The sequence below is a fragment of the Mytilus californianus genome, unplaced genomic scaffold (assembly GCF_021869535.1).
Source record: "Mytilus californianus isolate M0D057914Y unplaced genomic scaffold, xbMytCali1.0.p SCAF_15, whole genome shotgun sequence".
Taxonomy (NCBI): Eukaryota; Metazoa; Mollusca; class Bivalvia; order Mytilida; family Mytilidae; genus Mytilus; species Mytilus californianus.
The window spans coordinates 22427958-22441375 of NW_026262637.1; the positions used below are offsets into that span (position 1 = coordinate 22427958).

Sequence of the window (13418 nt, forward strand, 5' to 3'; positions counted from 1 at the left end):
TAGATTGCATTTGTAGATTAAAGTACATACTGAATATCTACTGTTTAAGATTTTGAAAAAAGTACAAAGTGTTCACTTATATATTTTAAGGTCATGTTCAGTATATAAAGAAATTTTTCTATGTAGGTTATATAATATATCATTGTCATGAAGTAAGACTAGAACTTTTGAGATTTATTTCATCCCTGCCCACTCTCTCATTTATAATTTTTTCAAGAAATGATTTTTGTATGTGAATGCCTAGATTAGCTTGTTGTATAATTCTCTATATTTTCAGGCTGAATCTATTTGTTTTCTTTCCACTTTGTAATTCATTAGAGTTGATGTTTTATAAATGGTATTCAGGATTTACTTCTGAAAAAGTTGTCATCAAAATAATACACTGAAGATCAGTAGAGTGGTCAGTATATTGGTTTAATGGTGTCTGAAAAATAAAAGCCTCATGGCAGGGAGAATTGATTTAATTCCAGTCTGTCAGTTATGTTCTGAGAACATCAAGAAATCCTATTTTAGCAATGTGCTGGATTGTTAGCTGCTATCATTAATTGCTGCGTAGGTCACTTCAGCCCACCCCCACTTTTGTTGGATGCAACTTAAACCTGTGCAGATTGCTTAAGCCATCACCCCTATTTTTTGCTGCAAATTAAACATGTACAGATAACCCCTGCCTGTAATCACCACTAAAAATGGTTTTTGGCACCTTTTATTAAGGATAATTCTTTATTTGTTTTAGTAACAACTGGTGTATTTTATTCTTCATTCTCTTGTTTTATTTTTTCCATAAATACATGTACAAATTTAAGGTGTACAGATCACCTCAGCCTATTGTGACTATAGCTGGTAGAAAATACCTAATACAAATCACTTTAGTCTATCACTTTTGTAGATGGAATTTAAACTACATTAACAGACCACCTGAGCTTCTTGCCACTTAAGTTTGTTGCAACTTACCTGTGAAAATGACCTTACCTCAGCCTGTCACCCCTATATATGGCAGAAATTTCTCATACAGGTCACCTCAGCCTATTACCCCTATATATGACAGAAATTTCTCATACAGATCACCTCAGCCTATTACCCCTATATATGGCAGAAATTTCTCATACAGATCACCTCAGCCTATTACCCCTATATATGGCAGAAATTTCTCATACAGGTCACCTCAGCCTATTACCCCTATATATGGCAGAAATTTCTCATACAGATCACCTCAGCCTATTACCCCTATATATGGCAGAAATTTCTCATACAGGTCACCTCAGCCTATTACCCCTATATATGGCAGAAATTTCTCATACAGATCACCTCAGCCTATTACCCCTATATATGGCAGAAATTTCTCATACAGGTCACCTCAGCCTATTACCCCTATATATGGCAGAAATTTCTCATACAGGTCACCTCAGCCTATTACCCCTATATATGGCAGAAATTTCTCATACAGGTCACCTCAGCCTATTACCCCTATATATGGCAGAAATTTCTCATACAGGTCACCTCAGCCTATTACCCCTATATATGGCAGAAATTTCTCATACAGATCACCTCAGCCTATTACCCCTATATATGGCAGAAATTTCTCATACAGGTCACCTCAGCCTATTACCCCTATATATATGGCAGAAATTTCTCATACAGATCACCTCAGCCTATCACCCCTATATATGGCAGAAATTTCTCATACAGATCACCTCAGCCTATCACCCCTATATATGGCAGAAATTTCTCATACAGATCACCTCAGCCTATCACCCTTATATATGGCAGAAATTTCTCATACAGATCACCTCAGCCTATCAAACTATAGATGGTAACATTACTACATGTATATACTGACCACCTCAGTCTATCACCACTCTAGTTGGTTGATGTTAGACATGGCTCAAGCAAATCCTAAAAAAGGCTGTCAGACGAAAGAGCAATCTTGGACTATCACCACTATAGCTGGTAGAAGGTTACAAGATCACCTCAGCCCATCACCACTATAGATGGTTACGTCTGTAGAAATTACATTAAAGAGTGAGAGCATCTCAGCTTTCAATAATTAGTTATGCCTATATATATAGCTACAGCTGGTAGAAACTACCTATACAGATCACTTAAACCTATTATGGACTATAGTGAGAAACTACCTATAAAGTTCACGTCTGGTGATTATGGCTATAGTTAGTAGAATCTACCCTTGAAGACACTTCAGTCTATCACTGCTTTGGATACGTAAGCCCTTCATGCACTGCAGTCAGTAATCATATAGGTGTTATTAAAATGTGAAATTTAGCTTCATTTTGATTTTTGTGATAAGGAGTTTAACATTTACTGGATCCTTGGCACAATTTCTCCAGCCAATGGTTAATGGTCCATTCTTTGCACAATTCCTCCAGCCAGTTGATCGACATAATTAAATTATGATATGAAGTTATTGAAAGTTGAGTTAAATACCAATTGCTTTCTGTCAGTTTTGTACATTCCAAATTTTCCTGTGATCTATTATAAGAAATGGGTTAATATAATCAAATAAAAACATCATAGACGAAAAGAATATTTTTTGAATTATATCTGGAAGAGTGAATGAAAACTATTTTCATGTCAGTAAATAAAAGATAATCAGAAAAAATTTCTGTAAGATCAATTTCTGAATTTTTGGAAAGTATCTCATATCAGATATCAGATTGAATGAAATTCCTCAAGTTTTGCTTTTTTTGTAAGTAGGTAAATAAGTAATAATCAAATCAAAATTGTATCAACATATCTTCAGTAATAGATAACATTCTTTTCCATCTTGAATGGTATTGATATTTTTACATCATAGAGTCACGGTTTTTGGCACCTCATCAAAAATTAAAGATGTATGAAGGATAAATCTTTATTTGTTCTTCAGCTGGTATTATATTCTTCATTATATTTTGTTTGATTTTTTCACTAATATATATAGCTGTACCTTATGATCAAAGCATGCCATTGGTGTAAATACTTCACTGACAATGACACTCCTGCAAATAGAAACTAAATAAAAATTAAATAATTTTGCTACTACATGTATTTTATGCATTAGATGAAGGTTTTGGCATTTGTTTGGCATTCATACATTTTACATTTATGCTGCAAAGAAGATTGAATAGGAAGAAGTATAAAATTTCAAATAATGTTAAATGTTTAAAAACCGAGCTACAATGTAAGAACAAGCATCATGGGATTGAATTGCCCACAATTGTATAATGCAGTATACAATTTAAAGCAGTTGGATCAGCCATCTATGCCCTCATTTTCACTCAGTCCAGTATGACTTGTCATTTAGCATTTGACCCTCTACTATTTATCCTTCTGTTCCATTTCTGCAGATGTTTAAAAAAAAACCCGAATATTTGATATACATTAATTTTAGAACTTGTAATAATATCATAAAGTCATATATTTCACTTAAGTTCTATTATTTAGATTGGGATGCAAAGACCATCTGTTGAATGGACATGCAATGTATATGACATCTTAATGATAATTTCGAACATCACAGTGAGTGCTCTGACCTGACAGTGCACTTAACACATTGCTGAACCATGCCAGAATCAATATTGGTCCTCCTGATGAAGTTTGTTAGAAGTCTTAGAAATTACTTTGTTCATTACTGCTGATGTTTTCCAGTTTCACTTTATTATCCATCACAATAGGAGCTAATTACTCTGATATTTGGAGCGCACAGGTTTAATCACTGCACACGACTCTTGCTGATATTGGACTTTGAACCAGAGGCTTTGGCAATCATCAAACATGAATTTACATTAGACTATTTAACACCCCTCTTTGCTCAAGGTCAATCATTTAATTGTTAAATATAGTTTTTATGGAAGGAAGTATTCATAGTTTATTGGCAAATTTGTATAGCAGTGTAATATATTTTATCTTGTAAAATCAGCTTGCAGTAAATCAGCTTGCACTGAATCTTAGATTTATGAATGATGTCTCAGTTGCTGATGGAAATGTAATATTGTATAAAAAATGAAAATATTCCTTTTATTTTCTCCACCTTCAACATTTCAACAGGTCATTTGCATACTTATTGCTCATTAATTAATTTTTTTTCTTTTCAATACTGTTAATAGTATTGTGTCAATTGGGTATATATTAATTCGTCTAAATAACAGCCAGACAATGTTAGATCTGTAAATTTGCGTAAGCAAATTTTTGTTCTTCCCTGGCAGGGATTCGAACTCATGCATATATATATATAAATTAATGCTAATTACCATATGTACATTGCTGTAGCATTTTTAAACATCAAATTGTAGATATATGAGTTTTAGTTACCAAATGTCAAACGTTTGGTTATGTGTAGATACACGATAGGAGGGACTAAATTGCACGAGAAAGCTCTGCTTTCGAGTGCAATTTAGACCCTCCTATCGTGTATTATTGGGACAAAGTTTTGTAAAATACTAAATTTTAAATATTGCATTATTTCGTCATTTGTCGGTAAACCAAACCGAATTAACATTATAGAGAAGGCAATTAAGCAATCCAATACACAAATAATGCACGATTCAATTATGAAAAAAACTATATTTTTTCATGATGGTTATTCATAAGACAAAATTTTCATTTTTTTTTCAAAATAACTAAAATACATAAGAGTTTATATGCCTAAAATAACATAATAACTCGCGGATTTGACAAATATTTTTGATATTTTACTTACTGGAAATCATATTTTAGCGACTTATTACGAAGCAATGGATGGAGACTTGAGGAGACTTAAGAAGATTTAGAATGTTCTAATATTGTGTTCTTTGATTGACATAAATTTTAATGATTTTCACGTGCTGACATTTGTAAAATTTACAAAAATCTGTGCCTTGTGATTTCGCAGAGATCGAATAAAATTTCCCGCCATTACAGTGCATTTCTTTATTGATAGAATTTACTTTAAAGATAAAAAACATAAAGAAAATATTTCATATAAAGTGATCTTCTATCATTGATTAATCTTTTTGTTTCAAAACTTTCTATATTTTCTGCGAGTGCAAGAGAGTATATTTGATATAAAAACATGAACAAATCGATCTTTTCCAGATTCAAAATTGTTGAGGGATGCTAAAATCGTACCACGTGACCTACAAAAATTTGCACACAGCACCTAAGGCTGTCACCCCTCCTCTGTATAAGGCTATACATATGAAATTATTAAGAATGAAACTTTTAAATAATTCATTGCAATAATGAGGACTATGAGTTTATGTTAGAACATTTCAATTAGTCTTAAAGCATGAACCATTTTAATTTTGAGAAGTGCTTATTTAATCTTATTGCGAATTTTTTTCAACAGTTAATTGGAATTCATTATGTAAGTTAAATTTGTTCCCCATCAAATGTATTTTGAAATAAGTAATGATAATTGACAATTTATTTTGAACAATGGCCAAAACAAAAAATTGTCTCCAAAATAGGGGTTAGTGTGCATAAATAATCCTGAAACTCCTCTGTCTCCAAAATAGGGGTTAGTGTGCATAAATAATCCTGAAACTCTGTCTCCAAAATAGGGGTTAGTGTGCATAAATAATCCTGAAACTCCTCTGTCTCCAAAATAGGGGTTAGTGTGTATAAATAATCCTGAAACTCTGTCTCCAAAATAGGGGTTAGTGTGTATAAATAATCCTGAAACTCTGTCTCCAAAATAGGGGTTTGTGTGCATAAATAATCCTGAAACTCCTCTGTCTCCAATATAGGGGTTAGTGTGCATAAATAATCCTGAAACTCCTCTGTCTCCAAAATAGGGGTGTGTGTGCATAAATAATCCTGAAACACCTCACTTAAAAAAAACTGTTCATACTTGAATTATTGTGTTAATTGGGTTTTGTCTCACCTACTGCAATAGTTGCATTATGTGACTTAGATAAGCTGTGTTGAGAGTGTCAACAATCAATGTTATTTAACACAGGTAAGACATATCTCTGTGTTAACAGTTTATAATTCTTTACCTCCTTTCCTACTTAAATAAAGGAAGAAGAGTGTTGTTTTTTTAAGTAAATGTACAAGAATAAAAACCAGGAAAATTAGTTATCAATCACTTCCTTTGCATACATTGAGATACTTTGTTATAGTGAAATATAGATGGACAATTGTTTACACAAATAATTAAAGCAATTTTCCCAATCAAATGGACAGCAATTATTTGTTGATATATCATTAGGTTGCTTATTTATAATCAGATAATAGTAATCATTATCTTTAATAGCTTAATCATACAGGTCAGCATGGCCATTTGTTGAGGTCATTGTAACACAACATTACACTAATATACATATTTATCGGCACTGTGTACATTTTCCCTTTGATCATACTGCCTCATATTTTTCTATATCATGGACAGGACCTGATACTCAAAAATATTAGGGAATGACGTCACGTCACGTAACATTGTAGCAACGTCACATAAAAACATACTGTTAAAACAAAATTGCTGATAAAAAGAATAACAGCATTTTATTTTTTTATACTGACCTCGACCTTAAGGACTCACTTGATATTCTTGCTGATAAAGTCAGTATCAAAAACAAAGATGCCATTGTTCTATATGGATTTCCATTATTACTTGCATGGTCAACACAGGTATTTTGGGGGAGATGGTTACATGCTATAAAGAATGAAACAGAATTATTTGTAAAAAGTATGTGTCAGTGAGACATCAAAGAAATGAAATCTAAAGGTCAACAAAATGCTTTGACCAATGTACAAGGCTCTATCCAAATTATGACAAGTTCTAAATTGCTAGATTTAATGTAAATAAATATAACAGCGATACAAAAGATCAGTCTTTAACACTAATATAAATAAAGGGCAAAAAAAAAGGCCACTGAACTAAACAGTCCACCAGGGACAAGTTTCCGAACTTAAGGCACTTTAAGCACATAATTTTAACGTGGCTGTTCATTGAAAGCTGTTTGCATAAACTCGGATATCTTTGGTTGCTTTAATATGGGTCTTATCAGAGACTATTGTATTACATATGTTAATAACCATATGAAACATGTTTAGTAAAAAATCAGTGTACATGTACTAGCTAGGAGTTTTGTATACATGAGGATTGAAAAAAAAGGAATTATTTTAAATAAGGAGTGTTTCATTCGATTTGATTTAGATTTAAAAGAGATTTTATTAGTTTACAGTCCTTTTAAATGCTGACGTTAGCTTCAGTAGTCTTTGTGTTGTAATGACTAAAGGATTGGCACCAGGAAATGGCATTTTATGCATTAGTTTGTATATTATTGTTATCCTTTCATCTTACTGGTATCAAATTCTATTGCATAATGGAGCAGATATGGTCTGTCAGACTTATTTTCATTCACAAAAAAATGTTTTACTGTAAATGGGAGAAGGAAAAATAAAATTTCCTGAATAATTTAGGTTTTTTGTGCATGCATTTGTAATTTTGATTTGATGAAATTAAATTGAGAATAGAAGAACTTTGCATATTTTACAATGAAATAAAAAAAAATTTGGGAAATTGATTTAATAAATGTCGTTATATCAGATAAAGCATTTTCGATAAGTATAAGATGGAATCAAAGAGACAACAACCAATAAAACACAAGTTTTCAGACCTCAGTAAGGAGTTATGTTAAAAAGAAAGGAATGAGTTGGGGAAAATGCTTTTTGATTGAAAGAACATTTATTAGAATTAAAAAAAAAAGCTCACATTTTTGGAAAGTATTAGTTTTGAGCTCACCTGGCCCAAAGGGTCAAGAGTTTGTCCTTGGTTGAATATGCAAATAGACCAAGGTGAGCGACCCAGGCTCTTTAGAGCCTCTAGTTATAAATTCAATATTAGCTAAGTAGTCGTCTGCTTTGTGGTTGTGTTCGGGCGCCCACTTTAGAAACAGTAAGAGAGGTGATTCTCATTGAGCTTTATACTTATTTTGTAACAAGTGTAAATGAATTTTCATATTTTCAATCATTATATTCATGAAAATCTACCAAGAGTATCTGATCATTTACTTAATAAGAGTTTGTGAAAGCTTTGAAGCAAAGTGCATGATCATCCTTGTCAATCAGTGTAATTAGTTTGAACAGGAAAAATACAAATAAAGAAATAGTCAATATATTTGGATATCAAAATAAATACAGAACTCTCAAGACTAAAATTATAATTACACTAATTAAATGGATGGATGTACAGACTTTTTTCAAATCTGTACTCATATTTGACTCTTCGTGTTAGTAGTTGTGGTTTCCTGAACTTTAGTAACTGTATGAAACATATTTTCATTCAATGTGGATTTGAAAAAAAATTTAGTTGTAGTAAGCTCGGTCACATTTTTACAGATAAAGCAGGCATAGATCAAGCTGTTAGTTTTCTCATTTGAATTGTTTTACATTTATCTTTTCGGGTCTTTTATAGTTTACATTATGCAGTATGGGATTTGCTCATTGTTGATGGCAGTACGGTGAGTGAGTGACCTATAGTTGTTAACTACGTTCTACATCATTTGGTCTCTGGTGGAGAATTGTCTCATTGGCAATCGTACCACATCTTCTTATTTTTATATAGAATATTTAAGTCATTAAATTATTGTTATTAGCATTAGAGGTAGGATATTCACTAAAGATTTTGCTTGTTCTGTCATGCTCAGTGTCATGAAATGTGCCTAACCTGAAAGACCAGTGCTTCTAAAGTCCATTAGTCTAGATCTTTCCTGTAAGTAACTAAATCACTCTGGGAATTGAATAAAGTAGTGGGTGATTTTAATACCCCACACCCTGAATGTGTTAATCATTGGTTAATTTATATTTAGTTTATATTGAAGATTTCACACCTTTGTCTTCAGGTGGCCAATCCTGTTTCTATTCCGTAATTAACACATTATTTGATAAACATTATACAAAAACCTGTAGGTCTTATCAAAAGTTTGCCAAACTATCAACTTCACACAAAAACTTTCTCGTTAGTGAATGAACAGGTGCTAGCTCCAGCAATTGCAGGGAAATCAGTTTTACACATTATTAATAAAATATTTATGTAGATTTAACGAGTTGCACATTCTGATACCAATCATAATGACAACGTGATTTCTGGGATCATGCCCAGGTATGCTGACATCATAACTAGGTCCATTGGTTTGACGCCACTTGTGCAATTTGCTGATTGACGTCAGATCTTTTCTGCTTGTAAATCCTTTTGGTATACACAAATTGTACTCATTGTTAAGAATTTTAAACTGACTATATGTCACATTATTATTTCTTTTGCTTTATATATATATAAAAATATATTAAGATTTACTCTACATTCCTTTGTAAATTATCAGAGTTATCTCCCCTTTTTAATCAAAGTTCTAAATTTGAAAGAAATAAAAAAAATGATCTGTACATGTATTTGTAAAACAGTTTTATCAGAAGATAAGATAACCAATTTTCTTCATTTGAATGAAAGTTCCTACAAATAAATTGCATTGCTGCATCATTATTTCAAAGATGGTGGACCAATCATTTGATATTATTTGAGATCAAAGATGGTGAAAGACTCCAATGCTAACATAAGTTGTCTCTAAATTGGTTGTAGTATCAACATTAGCTGGGTGTTTCAAAATTGGAAAAGTTTAAAGTCATGTTGCATTAAGGAAGCACCACTGTTTTGGATCTTCAATCATGGTCCACATTAAATCACCATTATGATGAGGCTGATTTGTGCAGCTTATTTTATTAGGACAGAAGGTGATTTCTAAATTGATGATGAATTTATCATGTTCACATCATTATTTGAAAAGAGAAAACTAAGTTTACCAGTTTTGTTGTAGGTTGATCAAACCAGTATAACTGAAGTGGTTCAAGTCTCACAGTTTAAATTGTTGCAAAACAACAGATTTCTTGGATTTAAATGAGGCAAACTTAAATTTGCAGAATTTCTTATGCACTACACGTACTGTGTACTGTACCTTATGAATAGGTAAGGTACATACTTCCTGCACTTCTAAGAAAGTACTTTTAAATGCCTTATGTCAATTCTTGATGTCATATTGTATATTCTGAGAATTGTTATGGTCAATTTAGAAAGTGCATTTTACCTACATTGAGGATTATATTAACTGAAACTTCTTTAGATAAGACCGACATAGCTGTTCATATTTTCGGTAAAGTGGAATGCAAGCCAACAGTGTTCAAAACAGCTTTGTTGCCAGAAATTGTTAACATGCTTTCAAATTGTTCTTTGTTTATCAGAATTAATTACCTAAATGTTTTTAGATCATGTACTTCTGATTTGATTAAACAAATCAACTATTTTAAGATGTTTGGGCTTGTTTCAAGAGTGTAAAGGACAAATCTAGAATATGCTGCAAATTACTGTCAGAAATGTAAATGTTTAATTTTGAATAGGTTTGTTATTAACAATGAGAAATTTTCTTAGGCTTGAATATGCAAATATCATAAAACCACAGAGTATGAGCCACTTCAGCTAGGGAAGGCAGACATTCTACTCAAATAGTGGGACTGTGGATTCATTATTATACATGGGTTACCAATTTTCGTTGATTTTGTGGATATCAGTCAACAACTTCAAGAAAGTACAAGTTTTCTTAAGGGTTGTACGCTCATTCTGGCAAAACCAAGAAATCAAATATCCATGAAAATACAATTTGTCTTCAATCAACGAAAATATACAAATCCACAGTATTTGGTTTGGAAAATATATGTAACATGTGTACATGATACCTATATTTACTGATTCTTTTTTCCCAATGCAAATCACCTGATACTTCTGTTCTTTTGTTTTCCCCAAAAATGTGGAAAATGTTTGTCATGGTAACTGATGCCTCATTGCCAAGGTTCTATCATGGTGCTACAAAGAAATTTTAGGTCTTTTCTTAAGTATTGAATGAATAAATTGATGGATTCAGGAGCATCTACAAAACTTCCCAGGTTAATATAAGTAACATAGAATATTTGTATGGATGAGAAAGTAACAAGGTAATAGTTGTTTAATTATATGTTCTACTATGTGTCTACATTTGTTCTTGTCACTTCTTACAATCAGATTAATGATGTTCTGTACATAAGAAACAGGAGAGAACATTTGGTTTGTATGTATGCAGAGCAGTACTTGTGATTCTTTGTTGGTATAACCACATGAAATGATTAATTTGTAGATATCAAGGGGTTCAGTGATCTTTTGTTTGAAAATAAAAAGGGTAAAGTACAACTTGTACTCAGTTTAAACCACAACTTAAAAAAAATGATAAATGATGTCAGTGGAGATGGTTAATTTTCTTATTAGTCAAGTGTTATGTATGATTTTGTAATTTGAAATGCTGTGCACAATATGTGAAATGCTGCGCACAATATGTGTTGGTGTCAAGTTATTTAGAGCTTTGTTTCTATTGGTTTCAGCACTTGTCCAATGATGTGGGTTGAATTACAACATTTGGAGATTTTTTTATGTGAATCTTTGCTTTTTTATTTAATGTTGTGACATGCTATGGTTTTTTATTTGTTTAAATTTTTCATTGAAAAATTATAAAATACAGTTAGTGTATGGTAAACAGACCAATTTAATTTTTGGTAACTTAATGACCAGTGGAAAATATTTCTTGCATATTCAGGACCTTAACCGACCTTCTTAACATTAATGATCCGTTCAAGAGTGTGGAAGAGATATGGGACACACATTCAATTTGACGTTGGGTATTCATGAAAAAAGTATTTCAAATTTGGAGAGCACTGTTTAATTAAGCATTTTGTAAAGCCTACAATAATTCTTCTTCTTTTTACATACCGGTATACAGTACAGACAAAGTTTGTTTTATGTACACAAAGAGATGATCACTCTCCAACCACAATCTACACCCAGGGTTTTCTATTGCTAAACAGTTCCTACTCAGACCCCACATGTCACCAGTGTGGGTATCCTTCTAAGACACTTCTGAGGGTCAAGTAGTATAGTACATGCTTGATTGAACATGTATTTTCAGTCTGAATATTGTGTTAATAAGTACTGTGTTCACACATCTGGTACTAAAATGTACGACAATACAATATGCTAACTTATAAATAAATATATAAAGGTTTGAATAAGGTCATATTGTGGATTCATTCGTGGGATACTAATTTTCGTGGAATTTGTGGCTACAAGTGAATCACAAATTTAAATGTACAACTAAGTTCAAATTTTCTTTATGCTTGTATGCAGACTTTTTTAAAACTACGAAATTAAATATCCATGAAAATACAATTTGATCTTATAAATCCATGAAAAATTGGTAACCCACGAAAATAACTGAATCCACAGGACATAAGAACTTTTCATAGTTATCTGAATGATGAAAATGTTGTCATATACAATTTTATGTGCCAAAAGTAATACATTGTATAACACTTAATAAGGATGATAAGTAATGGCTAAACAAATTAAACATCAATGTAAATGGGATCTTTTTCAAAGGTTATATATAAATACATTACCGTAAACAAGTCATCAATAACAATTATTTACGCCACAAAAAATAGTAAAAATAACTGTTATGATTAATGTTCATGGCAAATCATATAAATTAATTCATTTTATGAGTAACAGTTTAATTTTTTTTTCTGGTTTAACAATAATGGTAACCAGTTACTGTATTACTGTATAAGGCATTGCTCAGCCTAATAAGCCATTTCTATTATGTTTTGTCATGCCACTGGACCTAAAGCTAACAGCAATCAATCTAACTTGAATTTGTAATTCTCTTGTTGATGTTCTTGAAGTTTTTTTAACTAACAAAAGACCAGGACAGCCTTTCCTTTTTTTTTATAAAGGGAAACTGAGCTTAATGTATCAGATGTCTGTTTTATTACATTTGGTTGGGTTGCTGTCTCATTGAAAATAAAAAATTGAAATTAAATCACCTACTGATATGAACAATATGTGTAGATATGAAAAAAACAGACATGTTTAAGATCCATACAACAGCTGGGAGAGATGTTTATATTAAGTACATATAGAACTGTTTATTAATATTCCTAGATTTATGCATCCTGTGCATATTTATATACATCATCCCATGTCTGGTCAGTATCATATAGTCAAGGGAAAGTGGGTCATCAAGTTAATTCATTTCATGATACTTTCCTCAATTATTCGAGGTCTACATTTTAAACAAGATTGTTGTCTCATTGGCATGTCTTTTTTTCTAATTTTGTATGGTGGCTCATTTGGAAGCTAAGACATTTTCATACTTTTATAAACTTTACAAAAATGTAACATGATTCTTCATCTTAAGAAGAGCTTTTAATTATGGACCTCCAAAAAAAGGAAGTCCCAATTTTAACCCCACAAAATTCAATAAAAACATCTTCTTAGCAAACATATAATAACTCTATTTCTTTATTGGGTGGTATGCTAGCAGCATGTGCAATTAAATAGTAGATTAAACTTTCGCTCCTCTGTTTCAAAA

The 13418-nt window shown here is 31.8% G+C and overlaps 1 long non-coding RNA gene across 3 annotated transcripts; it reads left to right on the forward strand.

Moving 5' to 3' along the window:
* Positions 1-967: 967 nt before the first annotated feature.
* LOC127725678 (uncharacterized) lies at positions 968-1903 on the forward strand. 3 transcript variants are annotated; one of them, XR_007993099.1, is made up of 3 exons: positions 968-1012; positions 1061-1588; positions 1639-1903. It is a non-coding gene; the product is annotated as an uncharacterized LOC127725678 (long non-coding RNA). The 3 variants fall into 3 exon arrangements; XR_007993100.1 differs by having other exon boundaries at positions 1687-1903; XR_007993101.1 differs by having other exon boundaries at positions 1061-1492.
* Positions 1904-13418: the final 11515 nt, after the last annotated feature.